This window comes from Mesoplodon mirus (genome assembly GCF_964341445.2).
Source record: "Mesoplodon mirus genome assembly, chromosome: 4".
Taxonomy (NCBI): domain Eukaryota; kingdom Metazoa; phylum Chordata; class Mammalia; order Artiodactyla; family Ziphiidae; genus Mesoplodon; species Mesoplodon mirus.
In genome coordinates, this window is record NC_138979.1 from 149,931,618 (window position 1) to 149,949,616 (window position 17,999).

Sequence of the window (17,999 nt, forward strand, 5' to 3'; positions counted from 1 at the left end):
ATTGCTTGTATGTGGAATCTAAAAAAATGGTACAAATGAACCTATTTACAAAACAGAAATCAAGTCACAGATGTAGAAAAAAAACTTATGGTACCAAGGGGAGAAGGTGGGGGGAAGGAGGGATAAATTGGGATATTAGGATTGACATATATACTCTGCTATATATAAAATAGGTAACTAATAAGAACCTACTGTATAGCACAGGGAACTCTACTCAATACTCTGTAATGACCTATATGGGAAAATAATCTAAAAAGAGTAGATATATGTATATGTATAACTGATTCACTTTGCTATACAGCAAAAACTAACAAAACACTGTAAAGCAAACTATATTCCAATAAAAATTAATTATTTAAAAAAACACCCAAAAAAACCACTGAGACTAGAGAACCCCTTTTTCTAAAAAAATTTTATTGGAGTATAGTTGACTTACAATGTTGTGTTAATTTCAGGTATATAACAAAGTGAATCAGTTATACATATACATACAACTCTTTTGTTTTTTTAGATTCTTTTCCCATATAGGCCATTACAGAGTATTCAGTAGAGTTTCTTGTGTTATATGGTAAGTCCTTATAGAGAACTCTTAATAAAACATAAATATAATCATGTTATCTCACTTTCTTAAAAATATAAAAGCTTGCTTCCCCACCAGATAAAGCTCCAGTCCTAAGCAAGCATACAAGGCTCTTTATGGTGGGAGCCTCCTCCAGCCACAACCCTTACTACCTTCCTTCAACCCTGCATCCCAGTCACATGATATTTGTCACCTCTCTAAAGTTGCCATGCTTGCTCATGGCTGTTTGCCTTTACACATGCTGTTCCTTTTGACTGGCATACCCCATCATCTCCTTCTCCGTCTAGTCACCTCTGATTCATCCATCAAAAAAAACAGACCATCTCTCACTGTGTCATAAATACAATTTATATACAACACTATCATAGATTTTGGTATTGTATAGAAGTGGAAAATGAGAATAAAGGTGTTATGATCTGTATTTTAAATAATAGCACACTGTAGTAACATTAAATTATCACAGAGTTGAAAGGACTTTGTCCTAGAGATTTCAAAATTTTACTTACAGCAATAAAATTATCCTTTACTTTTTAAATGAAATCTTACATTATGCCCAATATGTAAAGCAGATACAAGCAGAATTATGCTGGATGAAACTCTGATGGAAAAGCAGACTCCTAGGCAGGGCTTCAGAGGTCACATTCATTCATTTAACTCATAGCTACTGAGCTCTGGTTATATGCTGGCTACTATGCAGGCCCTCTAGATCCATGAGCTAAAATTCTCATGGTGCCTGACTCCCTGGAGCTTCCAGACAGGAAAAGCTTGAAAAATCACTGTTCCTAGTCCAATGCCCCATTTTACAGAAAATGCAAATGTATATAACATAAAGGTTATGTGATTTGCTCAAGGCCTCTCAATAAATTACTAGCAAAATCCAAAACTGTTGAGTTCCAGCTCTTAAGCCATGCTCCTGAGTGAAGCTCAACCAGCAATAAAATATAACATCTGTCACTTTCTGATGTTTTCTTGTTCTTAGTGTACTACAAAATTCTTTGCAAATTTGTTTCCATTTATAACTAAACCCTTTCATTTTAGCTCCAGTAAATATAATGCATATAGAATGTGTCAGTAAAGACATGAGGATTCACTGACAAATTATTTATTTATCCATTACTATTTGCCAAAGGGAAGTCATCTTATTTTATATATAAGTTGTAGTGTATATCTTGAAAGGATCTGAACTAGATATTAGCATAGAGAGAACATTTGATAAATGTCACTCAGGTAGATTCCTTCCCCCATCACTTTCATCCATTATGGTATTAGTGTTTAGAGGAAGCTTAGAAGAAGAGTGAGCCTACATACTTTAATTAGAAACCAAGAAGTTAAATCAAGATTCTCTAAGGAAATGGTTGACTAGAGTCAAAGGAAGAAGGGTTATCCTCTTTTATTCATTCTTTGAACATACTTTAAAATGTATTTTAATACTCATTATACAAAACATGGGAAATCAAAAAACTATAAAGAAGAAAATAAAATTTCTTCATTATTTATACATATTTATATATGTATATAGCATTTTCATAAAACTTGAGTCTCTAAAGTTTTATTTCATGCTATAATCACTCAATGTCATATTATAATCATTTCCCATGCCATGAAATATTGATTTAAAAACAAAATTTGAGTCACTGCATAATAATCCCTAATATCATTATAACACAATTCACTTAAGCATTGCATTATAACTGGATATTGAGATTTTCAGTTTTCCCTTTTGTAAATCAAGTCATAACAAATACCCTGTACCTATATCTTGTTGTCTAAGGACAGTGTTTTTAGAAGTAAAATTAGTGAGTAATGGATAAAAACATTTTTAAGGCTCTTGCCAAATTGCTTCCCAAACAAGTTGAACCAAATTACACTTTGACTGGCAGTTTATGAGAGTATCTTACATGATTTTAATAATCTCTCTCTGAAATCTCCCATTTTCATTTGAAAGAGAAACAAATGGCAATTTCACCTGAAACAAAAGAACTGTATAGTGACATGAGACAGAGGCTGGAACACTTTAGTCTTAGTGGAGGTGGTTTCCTACCACTACTCCCTAGTTCAGTGACCACAGATGGACCACTTCTAATCAATTTACAACAAATTTCTAGTGTGAAAATGGGAATAATTGTATTTTAAGTGCCTAAAGGTAGTGAACTAAACAAGGCTCTCTCTGGAGGTCTCTTACTACTCTAAAATATTTTACTGTTTATCTATGAAATCCTGTATCAGGAATAATATAGTATCAGCTATCTTTAGTAATAATTGATTAGTGAAGATGATCCAGTTTTCTTAGGGCAATGGAATAAATACATTGATGACAATTGATAGGCATTGAAGTCATCATTGACATTCTTCAGAATTCCTGCTCCCTTTCATGCAATTGTTATGCATTGTTAATTAATCACTGCTCACCAATCCAACTGAGTGGGTATTAAGTTAGTGAAAATTAGTGGAAAATGTCAGGCAAGTGACATTTGCACATAAAACATTTTTACAATCCTTCCTGGGAATGAGGAGTTCAAGACTGCCAACAAGTGGAGTAGTGTTCTCTACAGGAATTCAATTCTCATTCATTTTATAGGAAGAAAAGAAAGCTCACCTTATTATTATTATTTTTAACTATAGCCTGGCAGCCATGCGGACCAAGAGAGAGCAGCTGTCTGGATGTTAGTCTGCGAATTTCTGGAGGTATCAAAACCTCCAGAGAATTAACTGAGAACCATGTAATGAAATAAAACCAAAGTAAATTAACTTCCATTTTTTAAAAGTAAAAGGTCATATTTAGCGACAGAAGACTGCTCTAACCAGTGAGAGATTACAGATTAAAATCCATAGGTTTCACTTTACAGATAAATTTCCTGTGATTAGATTTCATATACAAAATTGGGACCTAAGGTTTTTGTTTAAAAAACACAGAAAACCAATTCTACCAAGTTTTTCATGATCTTGGTTTTCTAGTAAAGTGAGCAATGAAAAGAAACAAATAGCAGTTGTTACCAATTTTTTAACTTGTTAAAGCTGCTGTTTGGGGCTACTAACTTTCCAAAGCATAGGGCTCTGATGAAATTTAGAGTTTCTATTGTTCTCTATTCTCTATCTCATGTCTGTATTTTTATATGTGCATATATTTGACTAAATAAGAACACTTTTACACATGTGAAAATATTTTCTAAAATTATACTTTAAAAGTAATTTGATTAATTATGCAGAAGATTGGAAACCATCCTAGAAACAATCTGGACATGATCTTTTTAAAAGTCATCTATGACAAATGATGCTCCCAGCATCTCTAAAAGAATGAGTTCCTCTCTTATATTGTGGGTGGAAGTGAATTAGTACTTCTATTACCTGGTGACAGAAGCTGTATATATATATATATATATATATATATATATATATATATATATATATGATACCTTAACATCCAACAATTTAACTTGTAGGTATACACTCAACAGAAATGTCTATATATATGGACAAAACCATATGAACAAGTGTAGCAGCACTATTCATAATAGCTCCAAACTGAAAATTACCCAAAGATCCATAAACATTAGAATAGATAAATACATTGTGGCATATTCACACAATGGACTACTACTCACCAACAAGAATGAAAGAAGTAACAACTACACATAACATACCTGAATCTCAACAACATAATGTTGGATAAAAAAGAGCCTGACATGAAATAGTATTCTCTACATAAGTCCATTTATATAAAGCTCAGCAACTGGCAAAATCAATATACGGTTCTTGAAGCCAACATATGAGTTACTTTGGAAGGGCAAAGTTGATTAATGCCTGGAAAAAACATGAATATGTTCTATATGTTCTTTCCACATGGATATGACCTATATGGGAAAAGAATCTAAAAAAGAGTGGGTATTTGCAATTGATCCCTTTATTTATTTATTTATTTAAATTAAGATTTATTAGAGTATAGTTGATTTACAATGCTATATTAGTTTCTGCTGTACAGCAAAGTGAATCAATTATACATATACATATATACACTCTTCTTTAGATTCTATTCCCATATAGGTCATTACAGAGCATTGAGTGGAGTTCCCTGTGCCATACAGTAGGTCCTTATTAGTTATCTATTTTATATATAGTAGTGTGTGTATGTCAATCTCAACCTCCCAATTTATCCCTCACGCCCCCTTTCCCCCTGGTAACCATAAGTTCGTTTTCTACATTTGTAACTATCTGCTTTGTAGATAAGTTAATTTGTACCCTTATTTTAGATTCCACATATGAGCGATATCACATATTTGTCTTTCTCTGTCTTACTTACTTCACTCACTATGACACTTTCTAGCTTTTAAAGTTTACTTTTAAAACCACACACAAACATAAATAGTAATTATGTGAGACAATGGATATGTTAATCAGCTTGACTGCAGTAATCATTTCACTATGTATATGTAATCAAATCATCATGTTATGCACCTTAAATATATATAACTTTTATTTTTTTAAAAAGTTACTTTCAAACAGACAGGTATTATCCAAAGAAAATGAATGAAACAGAAATTGGAGCCACTAAATCAGTAGTGACAATTATTTCCAGAATGATTGTAACTATGAATGCTCATGTCTCAACCTACCATTCAGTTCCTAAAGATATGCATCAGGTCTCTTCCAAATTACTTAATGTAATTTAATATAGTTATGTAATTTAATATAAACTGTAGAAAGTAAAGGTAGTCAAAAGAAGTCATGAGTAGTAAATGAAGCAAAAGATATGTGGGTTGATTATTTATATTGCTTCTAATTCCAAATAATTCCATATATGTGTGCATGTGTGTATCCAGATGGATAAAATCAAGCATACAGAAAATAACAGCTAGAAAGTTAAGTTGTCTTGAAAAGATTAGGAAATTATTAAGCAGAAGAGTAACTAATAAAATAAACCAAAATACCAATGTTTGAACAATTGAGATCACATTGAAACATTTTTTCACAATTCTGTCATATATAGATGATAGATACAGTATATATAACAGTGTTTATGTGTAAGATGTCTATGTACTATAAAACCAGAAATCTTTCAAAGAACATCAAGCTCTTCCACTCACTCTCCCAATATGTCGACATTTATAGATTAGACCCTGATCAATATGTTCTTATTGAATAAAGCCTGTTATTTTGTATAATTGAAATGGGATAGCAATATCAGACAAAGCTTCCTTGTAAATTATAACCTTCACTATTAGTAACGTGTCTCGGGAATTTAGCTCTCTGGGACAACTGGAATAGACAAAAGAGTATAGTTACTTGAATATTTACATACTCAAATATTCCCCTAGATTTTCTATGGCAGTATTTCATGCATAAGTAAATTATAAGAAACAACGTACAGACTATATTAAAACTAATTTTTAAAAGCATGTACAACAAATATAATTTTCAAAGTTAAGAAAATGAAATATAAGCCTTAGATTGAAAGAATATATTTGTAATACATGTATCTTACAAAGGAGTCATATCTCAGATAACATGAAAAACTTCTACAAATCAATAGGATATAGGCAGAAAACCTAATTTTAAAAAATTTAAAAAGAGTTGGGCAATTTACAAAAGAGATTATCTATACAGATAATATGACTTTTAAAGGTGTTCAAAACCATTAAGTATGGGGAAATGCAAATTAAAACCACAATTAGATACCAATACACACACGCCGCAATGGCTAAATGTAAAAGGCTGACAATATACTAAGTCCTGGAGAACATGTGGAGCAACTGGACTATCAGTTATCAGATAGTTAAATGGACTATCCCATTCTAGTGGGAATGTCAAATAGTACAACCACTTCCAAGACTCTGACAATTTCTAATAAAACCAAACTTCTACCAATACTACAACCCATCAATTTCATTCCTATGTATATATACTACAGAAGTCTGTAAATATGTTCATTAAAAGACAGGTACAGGGCTTCCCTGGTGGCGCAGTGGTTGAGAGTCCGCCTGCTGATGCAGGGGACGTGGGTTCCTGCTCCGGTCCGGGAAGATCCCATATGCCGCGGAGCAGCTGGGCCCATGAGCCATGGCCGCTGAGCCTGTGCGTCCGGAGCCTATGCTCCACAACAGGAGAGGCCACAACAGTGAGAGGCCCGCGTATCGCAAAAAAAAAAAAAAAAAAAAAAAAAGACAGGTACAAAAATTTCATAACATCTTTATTCATAACAGCCCAAATTTAGAAGAAACCCATGTGTCCATCAGCCATAGAATGAGCAGAGAAATTCTGAGATATCCATATAAGTGAATACTGCATATATACTGTATAATTCCACTTATGTGAAGTTTAGCATCGAAATAGTGGTGACAGGAAACAACTCAAATGCCCATCAACTGATGAATGGATAATCAAAATGTGGTAAATTCATACAAGAGAATATTATTCAGTCATTAAAAAGAAGTGAAGTAGTGATACATGCTATAACATGGATGAATCTTGAAAACATGCTAAGTGAAATAAACCAGTCACAAAAGGCCACATATCATATGATTCCACTTATACAAAATGTCCAGAATTAGCAAATCTATAGAGACAGAGAGTAGATTAGTCCTTTCCAAGGGCTTGGGAGAGGGGATAATAGAATAAGTTACTGCTAATGGGGATGAAGTTTCTTTTCGGAGTGATGAAAATGTTCTGGAGAGTGGTGACGGTTACACAACCATGTGAATCTACTAAAAACTACTGAATTGTCTGGGACTTCCCTGGTGGCACAGTGGATAAGACTCCACGCTCCCAATGCAAGGGGCCTGGGTTTGATCCCTGGTTCGATCCCACAAGTATGCTGTAACTAAGAGTTTGCATAACGCAACTAACACCCAGTGCAACCAAATAAATAAATAAATATTTTTAAAAAATAAGTTAAATAAATAAATAAATAAAAACTACTGAATTGTACATTTTAAAATGGTGAATTTTATGATATGTGAATTATATCTCACTTTTTTAAATAGTGGTTTATTTGGAGTAAGAAGGGGACAGTAATTGCCTGGATATGGCATAGGATGAGCCTTCTGGGGTGATAAAAATGTTTTTATCTTGATCTAGGTAGCAGTTACATGGTACATACATACATAAAAATTTATTGATCTTTATGTCTATGATTTGTATAGGTTATTTTTGTGTATGTAGTGTGGGTGAGTACCTTCCTCTGATAAAACACTATATGGAAAATCATTACTATCACCACTTTCCAACCACTAAAAATATTAGCATTAGGCAAATTTGGATAGAATTAAGTTGTACCATGTATGGAATAGAACACTGCAGGAGACACAACTACCTAATTTCATTCAATAATTACATAGTACTGGCAGAGAGTGTATTTTTATGTAAAACATACATAGGAAGTGGCATTAATGAATAGTTACAGTTTTTGCATGCAAGTTGCTTGCCTATCTCACCAGGAAAATAAGACAAACTCACTAGTCAGTCAAAGTTAAAAGGAAAGGTGAACAGGTTGCAAAAAGGAAGCCAGCTTTAGGGAAAATACATTATTGGCAGCAGCTCAGAGGAGTGTATAATTAAGGAATGTTTGGGAAAAGGAGAGCTGATCTACACAGGCCAAACCAAAGTGAGATCTTGGTCATTTATAATTAATCAATGTTTATGTTTTTTCACTTCATGTAGTTGAAACAGCTTTTTTTAAATGATTGGTACATCATAACGAATTTCTATCACTAAATGTAGTGTCTACTATCTTAAGTTTGTATCAATACTGTTAATAAGACCTGAAAACAGAACAGTAAATACTGCCAGTTTTTTCACTGTTTACTTAATAGTATATATGTTGTCATAGTGACTAAACTGTTTCAATATTTTAAGGACCAAAAATAAACAAACTTTCCTTATCTACATGAGCCCATTTAATAGCACAGGAGACATACATATGTTTTTGTTTGTTTGTTTGTTTTTGCGGTACGCGGGCCTCTCACTGTTGTGGCCTCTCCCGTTGCGGAGCACAGGCTCCGGACGCACAGGCTCAGCAGCCATGGCTCATGGGCCTAGCCGTTCCGTGGCATGTGGGATCTTCCCGGACCAGGGCACGAACCCGTGTCCCCTGCATCAGCAGGCAGACTCTCAACCACTGAGCCACCAGGGAAGCCCCATATGTTTCTTTAAGTTTAAGAAATTCCTTCAAAACTCGTTAATATTCTGCAATATACTAGAAACCAAATGATCATCTTTTTGATATAGCATGTTATGTTGACATTATTAAAGGGACTTTGGGGAAATTAATTCTAAATGAATTTTGTTTTATGTATTACTTACATTGATATTTGCTACCAATGTCTTCATTGCTGAGAAACCAGACATGACAGTAGTCAAACTTGTTGCAATTTTCATCATCCAGAAAATATCCATGAATACAAGAGAAGTAAAACTGGCCATAAACAGGAGAAAAGACCGTCACACGCATGTGAGATCTGCATGTAACAGATGCCCTCAGACATCACTTGATTCTTCAGGGAACTCTACCAGAGCCCCACATCCTGCAAACATGACCTAGTTTCTGCACATGGCAGGTCAAAGACAACAAATTGTTAGAAATTTTGCTGGAGGTATGTGCTGACTGTGAGGAAAAGCAATAGATGAGAGGCTAAAGAAATATTCAAAAAACTAAAATGTAATGATGAACATATGGAAATGAAAACTTAAAACATAATATCATTTATAATTTATAAAATAAAATAGTAAATCTAACAAAACAGGGACAGGATCTGTTTTCTGAAAATTACAAGATGCTGATGAAGGAAATCAAAGAACACCTAAATTAATGGAGAGATATACCATATTAATGAATTGGAAGACCCAACATAGTAAATAGTTCAATTCTCCCCAGATTTGTCTATAAGTTTAATGCAATTCCTATCAAAATTCCAGCAAGGTTTTTTGGTAGACATAGACAAGCTTATTCTGAAATGTAAATGGAAAGGTGTAAGATCTAGAATAGCTCAGAGCATTGAAAAAGGAACAAGGTAGTAGGAATCACTCTATCCAATGTTATGGTATATTATATAGCTGTAGCAATGAAAACAGAATGATATTGGCAAAGACACTCTTTTCAACAAATGGTGCTGGAAAAATTGGACATATAGTGGCAAAAAAAGGCCAAACTTCAACCTAAATCTTACATCTTACATAAAAATTAACTCAAAATGCATCATGGACTTAAATATAAAATGTAAGACTATAAAACTTGAAAAGAATGAAAAGACAAACAACAAACTGGAAAAAAATACTTGCAAATCATATATCCAACAAGGGACAAATATCTAAAATATATTAGAAGTACCAAAACTCAACATTTTAAAAAAACATCCACTTAGTAAACAGGCAAAAGACATGAAAGGATGTTTTACTGAAGAGAACATACAGATGAAAAATAAGCACATGAATATATGTTCACCATTATTAGCCATTAGGGAAATACAAATTAAACCTACAATGTGATATTACTGCCCACCTAAAATAAAAAATAGTGATAACCTCAAATGATGCGAGGATGCAGAGAAAATAGATTGTTCATATATTGCTGGTGGGTATACAGAATTGTATATCTACTCTGGTAGTTTCATACAAAACTAACATGTGCTTAACATATGACCCAGCAATTACACTCTTGGGCATTTATCCCAAAGAAAGGAAAATTAATATCCACACAAAAACTTGTCCACGAACGTTTATAGTAGTTCTATTTGTAACAGCCCCAAACGGAAACAACACACATTTTCTTCAGTGGGTGGATAGTTGAACAAACTGTGGTACATCTATGCCATGGCATACCATTCAGTAATGAAAAGGAACAAACTAGTGATACACACAATAATTTGGATGTATCTCGGGAGTTACACACACAATGAAAAAAGCTAATGTCACAAGTTTACATGATTCTATTTATACAGCATTCTTGAAATGACAATATTAAAGAGCTGGAGAATAGATTAGCAGTTGCCAGGATTTAGGAAGGTGTGGGTGACGGAGGAGGCTGTGGCAGTGAAAGGACAGCACGAGGGACCCTGTGATAGAACTGCCCTGTACCTTGACAGTGGTGGTGGTTGCATGAACCTATGCTTGTGATAAAATTGCTGGTTGTAGAACCAAACACACACACACACACACACACACACACACACACACACAGAAATTAGTGTGTATAAACTGGCGAAATTTGAATAAGGTTGATGATTCATATCAATGTCATCTTCCTGGTTATGAGGGAAAACCGAGTGAAAGGTAGAATCTCTCTATGTTGTTTCTAACAACTGCATGTGATTTACAATTATCTCAAAATAAAAAGTTTTTTTTTAAATAAAGCTAAGACTTTTGTATTGACAAAAACTAAAAGTTTCTCCCTCCCTTTTCTGGAAGGGCAAATATTCCTTCAAACAACCAGAGCTACTAGAACATCAACTAATAACAGAGCATTGCATTCGGTGCCATTAATACACTTTTATTGTGTTACTTTTCATAAAGCTAAAAATACTTGAGAATGCCCCTCAGTAGGAGAACTGTCTGTATGCTCTGGATTTACATGTGCCACCTTGGCTGGAAGATTCGTTTAATCTCATCAGAGACAACTACAGTTTGTTCTTCTGCCCCAGGGTACACCAAATGCCAAACCTCTGACGTGAGGCATTAGCCTCTAACACAAAGCCAAAGGCTTTAGCAAAAAAACCCTTTGCTTTGGGAAACCAAGCTGTAATTTTGCAATTTATAACACAGCTCTCTATAAAATATTCCAGTTTCATCTTCTTAAATGCCCAGACACTTCAAAACTGTACTGAAAATCTCATTTAGACAAAGAGTTTGTTTGGTCCTTAGTGATGCTTTATACCTGAACACAATCTTTATGCAATTATTTTTTTTCCAGTTAATGAATCCTTTAATGATATTAGCTTTGCAAATTGTGTTAATTAATCTAATACACGAAGAAAGCTGTATAACTGCTTTCCTGACTACGTCCACAAAGGTTTTCAAAGCAAAACAGGAGTGAAGGGGCAGGGAACAACCTTTAAAAGAATGACATAGCCCAATGACATAAACTGATTAAAACCAAATAGGTCCAAGATGGACCAGACCTTGAGCCTCAGTATATGCTCACTGTAACACATCAGCAAGTTAAATGACACACCCACATGGGCCAGACAGTTCCAAAGCCAACCATAAAGGTCAGAGAGTGGGCGGTGGCCCAATTCCTGGAAACTCCTGCCCCTTCCCCAAATAGCTGGACTACTCCTCCCACTCATCAGCCTATGAAATTACCCACCCCTATAAAAACTGACAACCCCTTACCCTGGTGCCACTCTGGCCTTCTGAGATGGCCCACACTCTGTCAGTGGAGTGTGGTTCCCTCTAAATAAATCCACTTCTTATCTATCACATTGTCCCAGCTTGTGGGTTCAAGTCCCAAACAGAGTTACACCAGTTTCAAAAGCACCCTAAAACAGTTCTATCATTGTTTCCTATTTCGTTTGCTCATGGACTGATGGTCACCTATGAATGCCAGAAACAGGTTTTATCTTTCAGATATAGACAAAAAAATATATACAGCCACTGCCTTCAGAAGTTTCTAGTCTACTGGTTAAGATAGCTTAACAACAACAACAACTACTACTGCACTATTTTATCAACAAAATATGAGTAACATTCTGGGAAAGCCCAAAGACCTGAGTGACTCAAAAGTAAGAAGTGAAAGGCTCTTGGTACTCCAGCCAGGAGTCAGTGTTCTGCCTCTGAGGTGGGAGAGCCAAATGCAGGAAACTGGTCCACGAGAGACCTCCAAGCTCCATGTAATATCAAATGGCGAAATTCTCCCAGAGATCTCCATCTCAACACCAAGACCCAGCTCCACTCAACGACCAGCAAGCTACAGTACTGGACACCCTATGCCAAACAACTAGCAAGAGAGGAAAACAACCCCACCCATTAGCAGAGAGCCTGCCTAAAATCATAATAAGGCCACAGATACCCCAAAACACACCACCAGATGTGGACCTGCCCACCAGAAAGACAGGATCCAGCCTCATCCACCAGAACACAGGCACTAGTCCCCTCTACCAGGAAGCCTACACAACCCACTGAACCAACCTTAGCCACTGGGGACAGACACCAAAAACAAGGGGAACTATGAACCTGCAGCCTGCAAAAAGGAGACCCCAAACACAGTAAGATAAGAAAAATGAGAAGACAGAAAAACACACAGCAGATGAAGGAGCAAGATAAAAACCCACCAGACCTAACAAATGAAGAGGAAATAGGCAGTCTACCTGAAAAAGAATTCAGAATAATGATAGTAAAGATGATACAAAATCTTGGAAATAAAATAGAGAAAATGCAAGAAGCATTTAACAAGGACCTAGAAGAACTAAGAAGGAAACAAGCAATGATGAACAACACAATAAATGAAATTAAAAATACTCTAGAAGGGATCAATAGCAGAATAACTGAGGCAGAAGAATGGATAAGTGACCTGGAAGATAAAATAGTGGAAATAACTGCCAGGGAGCAGAATAAAGAAAAAAGAATGAAAAGAACTGAGGACAGTCTCAGAGACCTCTGGGACAACATTAAATGCACCAACATTCGAATTATAGGGGTCCCAGAAGAAGAAGAGAAAAAGAAAGGGACTGAGAAAATACTTGAAGAGATTATACTTGAAAGCTTCCCTAATATGGGAAAGGAGATAGTTAATCAAGTCCAGGAAGCACAGAGAGTCCCATACAGGATAAATCTAAGGAGAAACTCGCCAAGACACATATTAATTGAACTAACAAAAATTAAATACAAAGAAAACATATTAAAAGCAGCAAGGGAAAAACAACAGATAACACACAAGGGAATCCCCATAAGGTTAACAGCTGATCTTTTAGCAGAAACTTTGCAAGTCAGAAGGGAGTGACAGGACATATTTAAAGTGATGAAGGAGAAAAACCTACAAACAAAATTACTCTACCCAGCAAGGACCTCATTCAGATTTGATGGAGAAATTAAAAACTTCACAGACAAGCAAAAGCTGAGAGAGTTCAGGACCACCAAACCAGCTTTACAACAAATGCTAAAGGAACTTCTCTAGGCAAGAAACATAAGAGGAGGAAAAGACCTACAATAACAAATCCAAAACAATTAAGAAAATGCAAATAGGAAAATACATATCGATAATTACCTTAAATGTAAATGGATTAAATGCTCCCACCAAAAGACACAGACTGGCTGAATGGATACAAAAGCAAGACCCATATATATGCTGTCTACAACAGACCCACTTCAGACCTAGGGACACATACAGACTGAAAGTAAGGGGATGGAAAAAGATATGCCATGCAAATGGAAATCAAAAGAAAGTTGGAGTAGCAATTCTCATATCAGACAAAATGGACTTTAAAATAAAGACTATTACAAAAGACAAAGAAGGACACTACATAATGATCAAGGGATCGATGCAAGAAGAAGATATAACAATTGTAAATATTTATGCACCCAACATAGGAGCACCTCCATACATAAGGCAAATACCAACAGCCATAAAAGGGGAAATCGACAGTAACACAATCATAGTAGGGGACTTTAACATCCCACGTTCACCAATGGACAGATCATCCTAAATGAAAACAAATAAGGAAACACAAGCTTTAAATGATACATTAAACAAGATGGACTTAATTGATATTTATAGGACATTCCATCCAAAAACAACAGAATACACATTTTTCTCAAGTGCTCATGGAACATTCTCCAGGATAGATCATATCTTGGGTCACAAATCAAGCCTTGGTAAATTTAAGAAAATTGAAATCGTATCAAGTACCTTTTCTGACCACACACTACGAGACTAGATATCAATTACAGGAAAAGATCTGTAAAAAATACAAACACATGGAGGCTAAACAGTACACTACTTAATAACGAAGTGATCACTGAACAAATCAAAGAGGAAATCAAAAAATACCTAGAAACAAATGACAATGGGACACGATGACCCAAAACGTATGGGATGCAGAAAACCAGTTCTAAGAGGGAAGTTTATAGCAATAAAATCCTACATTTAGAAACAGGAAACATCTCAAATAAACAACGTAGCCTTGTACCTAAAGCTATTAGAGACAGAAGAACAAAAAAACCCCAAAGTTAGCAGAAGGAAAGAAATCTCAAAGATCAGATCAGAAATAAATGAAAAAGAAATGAAGGAAACGATAGCAAAGATCAATAAAACTAAAAGCTGGTTCTTTGAGAAGATAAACAAAATAGACAAACCATTAGCCAGACTCATCAAGAAAAAAAGGGAGAAGACTCAAATCAATAGAATTAGAAATGAAAAAGGAGAAGTAACAACTGACACTGCAGAAATACAAAGGATCATGAGAGATTACTACTCTATGCCAATAAAATGGACAACCTGGAAGGAATGGACAAATTCTTAGAAATGCACAACCTGCTGAGAATGAACCAGGAAGAAATAGAAAATATGAACAGACCAATCACAAGCACTGAAATTGAAACTGAGATTGAAAATCTTCCAACAAACAAAAGCCCAGGACCAGATGGCTTCAAAGGTGAATTCTATCAAACATTTAGAGAAGAGCTAACACCTATCCTTCTCAAATTCTTCCAAAATATAGCAGAGGTAGGAACACTCGCAAAGTCATTCTACGAAGCCACCATCGACCTGATACCAAAACCAGATAAAGATGTCACAAAGAAAGAAAACTACAGGTCAATATCACTGATGAACATAGATGCAAACATCCTCAAAAAAATACTAGCAAACAGAATCCAACAGCACATTAAAAGGATCATACACCATGATCAAGTGGGGTTTATTCCAGGAATGCAAGGTTTCTTTAATATACACAAATCAATCAAGGTGATACACCATATTAACAAATTGAAGGAGAAAAACAATATGATCATCTCAATAGATGCAGAGAAAGCTTTCGACAAAATTCAACACACATTTATAATAAAAGCCCTGCAGAAGGTACACATAGAAGAAACTTTCCTCAACATAATAAAGGCCATATATGACAAACTCACAGCCAACATCATCCTCAATGGTGAAAAACTGAAACCTTTTCCACTAAGATCAGGAACAAGACAAGGTTGACCACTCTCACCACTCTTATTCAACATAGTTTTGGAAGTTTTAGCCACAGCAATCAGAGAAGAAGAAGAAATAAAAGGAATCCAAATCAGAAAAGAAGAAATAAAGCTGTCAGTGTTTGCAGATGACATGATACTATACATAGAGAATCCTAAAGATGCTACCAGGAAACTACTAGAGCTAATCAATAAATTTGGTAAAGTAGCAGGATACAAAATTAATGCATAGAAATCTCTGGCATTCTTATACACTAATGATGAAAAATCTGAAAGTGAAATTAAGAAAACACTCCCATTTACCACTGCAACAAAAAGAATAAAATTTCTAGGAATAAACCTACCTAAGGAGACAAAAGACCTGTATGCAGAAAATTATAAGACACTGATGAAAGAAACTAAAGAGGATACAAATAGATGGAGAGATATACTATGTTCTTGGATTGGGAGAATCAACATTGTGAAAATGACTCTACTACACAAAGCAGTCTACACATTCAATGCAGTCTCTATCAAACTACCACTGGCATTTTTACAGAACTAGAACAAAAAATTTCACAATTTGTATGGAAACACAAAAGACCCCGAATAGCCAAAGCAATCTTGAGAACGAAAAATGGAGCTGGAGGAATCAGGCTCCCTGCCTTCAGACTATACTACAAAGCTACAGTAATCAAGACAGTATGGTACTGGCAAATACAGAAATATAGATCAATGGAACAGGATAGAAAGCCCAGAGATAAACCCATGCCCATACGGTCACCCTATCTTTGATAAAGGAGGCAAGAATATACAGTGGAGAAAAGACAGCCTCTTCAATAAGTGGTGCTGGGAAAACTGGACAGGTACATGTAAAAGTATGCAATTAGGACACTCCCTAATACACACACAAAAATAAACTCAAAATGGATTAAAGACCTAAATGTAAGGCCAGCCACTATCAAACTATTAGAGGAAAACATAGGCAGAACGCTCTACGACATAAATCACATCAAGATCCTTTTTGACCCACCTCCTAGGGAAATGGAAATAAAAACAAAAATAAACAAGTGGGACCTAAGGAAACTTAAAAGCTTTTGCACAGCAAAGGAAACCATAAAGAAGACCAAAAGACAACCCTCAGAATGGGTGAAAATACATGCAAATGAAGCAACTGACAAAGGATTAATCTCCAAAATTTACAAGCAGCTCATGCAGCTCAATCACAAATAAACAAACCACCCAATCCAAAAATGGGCAGAAGACCTAAATAGACATTTCTCCAAAGAAGATATACCGATTGCCAACAAACACATGAAAGAATGTTCAACATCATTAATCATTAGAGAAATGCAAATGAAAACTATAATGAGATATCATCTCACACCAGTCAGAATGGCCATCATCAAAAAATCTAGAAACAATAAATGCTGGAGAGGGTATGGAGAGAAGGGAACACTCTTGCACTGTTCGTGGGAATATAAAGTGATACAGCCACTATAGAGAACAGTATGGTGGTTCCTTTAAAAACTATAAATAGAACTACCATATGACCCAGCAATCCCACTACTGGGCATATACCCTGAGAAAACCATAATTCAAAAAGAGTCATGTACCAAAATGTTCACTGCAGCTCTATTTACAAGAGCCAGGACATGGAAGCAACCTAAGTGTCCATCAACAGATGAATGGATAAAGAAGATGTGGCACATATATACAATGGAATATTACTCATCCATAAAAAGAAACGAAATTGAGTTATTTGTAGTGAGGTGGATGGACCTAGAGTCTGTCATACAGAGTGAAGTAAGTCAGAAAGAGAAAAACAAATACCGTATGCCAACACATATATATAGAATCTAAGAAAAAAAAATCATGAAGTATCTAGAGGTAAGATGGGAATGACACAGACCTACTAGAGCATGGACTTGAGGATATGGGGAGGTGGAACTGTAAGCTGTGACAAAGTGGGAGAGTCTCATGGACATATATACACTAACATACATAAAATAGATAGCTAGTGGGAAGCAGCCGCCATCACAGGGAGATCAGCTAGGTGGTTTGTGACCACCTAGAGGGGTGGGAGGGAGGGAGATGCAAGAGGGAAGAGATATGGGAACATATGTATATGTATAACCGATTCACTTTGTTATATAGCACAAACTAACACACCATCGTAAAGCAATTATACTCCAATAAAGATGTTAAAAAAATTACAAAAAAAAAAAAGTTAATCTTGCCCTGGATAGTCAGCCTTACGCCTATTTTGAAATCACAGTATCTAATATTTTACTAAAGTAGCAAATCAAATATCCTCCTC

General features: G+C 35.3%; 1 protein-coding gene across 1 annotated transcript in view; it reads right to left on the reverse strand.

The window, feature by feature from the left end:
* The window catches only part of KCNH5 (potassium voltage-gated channel subfamily H member 5), a gene marked incomplete at both ends in the record, with an annotated part of 351,704 nt that overhangs the window by 80,670 nt on the left and 253,035 nt on the right, over positions 1–17,999 (reverse strand). The window lies entirely within an intron of this gene.